Source organism: Gossypium hirsutum, chromosome A11 (assembly GCF_007990345.1).
Source record: "Gossypium hirsutum isolate 1008001.06 chromosome A11, Gossypium_hirsutum_v2.1, whole genome shotgun sequence".
Classification (NCBI taxonomy): Eukaryota; Viridiplantae; Streptophyta; class Magnoliopsida; order Malvales; family Malvaceae; genus Gossypium; species Gossypium hirsutum.
In genome coordinates, this window is record NC_053434.1 from 51,789,579 (window position 1) to 51,791,530 (window position 1,952).

The following is a 1,952-nucleotide window of genomic DNA, read 5'->3' on the forward strand; positions in this document are numbered from 1 at the left end:
TTTTTTTCTAGAATTTTTGGTTGGGCCAATCAGTACAGTTTATTAGTCAAAGTTCCCCAAGTTGCAGGGATCGACTACACTGACCTTTGCCCATTACGACTGGGATATCTCCCTGCACGGGGCTTCAATACTGTTGCCGTTTGTTTCTATGGAAACTATACTCAGAGAGGAATCTGCACATATATGGTACGACCCCTAATTATCTCTGGTTAATTTATAATGAATTTCCAAAGTCGGAGCAGGGAATCCAGAAACCGTTCTGGCCCTGTCCCACTAAAATCAGATTATCTATTAATATACTGCCCATATGATCTTTTCGTTACTTCCTCATGAAAACAGACTCATCGAGCTTCGATTACGTAATTTATTCATCAATTAATTCCACTCCTACTATTTTTAGTGATTTTCAATCTCATGACACTGCTGCTGCCAGCATCTGTTACGAAAGTAACTAGGTCCATTTCATGCCTACCCTCGATCCAACTCAATCGAACATTCGTGCCATTTTCGCATGGCTTAAAGTTTACATGCCATAATTCAAACACAACGTACTAGCTTATACATGCCAAAATGATCTTCTAAGCACACTAAGAAGAAAGTACCAAAACTAGCTATCCGGTGTGATGACTTCGATGACGGCCCGACCCCGCAAAATTGATGAGTCCAAGCAACCTATAATGGGTGACAAGGAAACACCGGGTGAGTTTATAACTCAGTAAGTCATAAGCAATGCTCTACTATACATCAATAACATTATCACAAGAGGAACAAAATGGAATGAGACAATTTACTCCATCCATACCGAACCATGCCATAGTTCCTCCAACCTACCGATTCAATTTCATATCAATTCATGCATTCACAATTCATATACTCATCAATAGGACATTGAAGCATTTCATAAATCAATTTATTTCGTTACAATCAAACCACAAAACGGCCTTTCACCCATCCTACGATAAATTTTTATGTACGTGACTTCAAGTATAGTTGTCACATAGGTTCAACTTACCGAGCTCAACACCAAGTATACGCATAGCACATATTAGCCATGTACTCAAGACACTTACCCGATCCGCTGTCCGCGATCAACTCAATAGTGTCGCACACATAGTGTCCATAATGATTCACGAATGTATATTGAGCCTGCACACTCAGTGCTATATAATCAACTCGCACACTTAGTGCCACGTAATCAAATCGCACACTTAGTGCTACATAGTCAGACTCGCACACTTAGTGCCGCATGGTCAATTCGCACACTTAGTGCATCATATTCATTTCGCACACTTAGTGCAACATAGTCGAATCGCACACTTAGTGCTGTACAATTTAATCCCGCGCACTTAGCGCCAATCCCATGGTCATAAATGGTTATCCCGCACGTTTAGTGCCGAGATCAACAACTCATTACATCTTACCTCTTTTATTTCATTCAACAATTTCATCATCACATACGTACATGCATATATATGTACATTTATTCATTCCATTCAGCATCAATACATAACATTATGACCATTGAAATAATACCAACTACATGCTTAATGACTTACCTCGTGTTGGGTAAGACGGTTCCAACTCGGCTACTCGATAACCTTTTCTTTGCCTTTGCTCGATTCACCTCCTTTAACTCCTTGAGCTAAATCAATAATTTAACTAGTTTAATCACCTTGCTAAATATTTACAATCCAATTTCACATGTATATGTATGTTAGTATATTCGGCTAACAACCTCATGCAACTATCATGTCATCAAAAAAAATCTAATCACACATGCACATGCATTAGTAAGTTACCTTTGCTAATTTTAAACCCAACATCACACAAGCTCTCAAGAGATGGCCGAATGCCTCTTTGTTACCCAACTAATCATTCAACAATTCCATCCCCTTTACCACCCTTTTATGCCTAATTATTAAATCAAGATAAGGTCATCAACATGACTAACC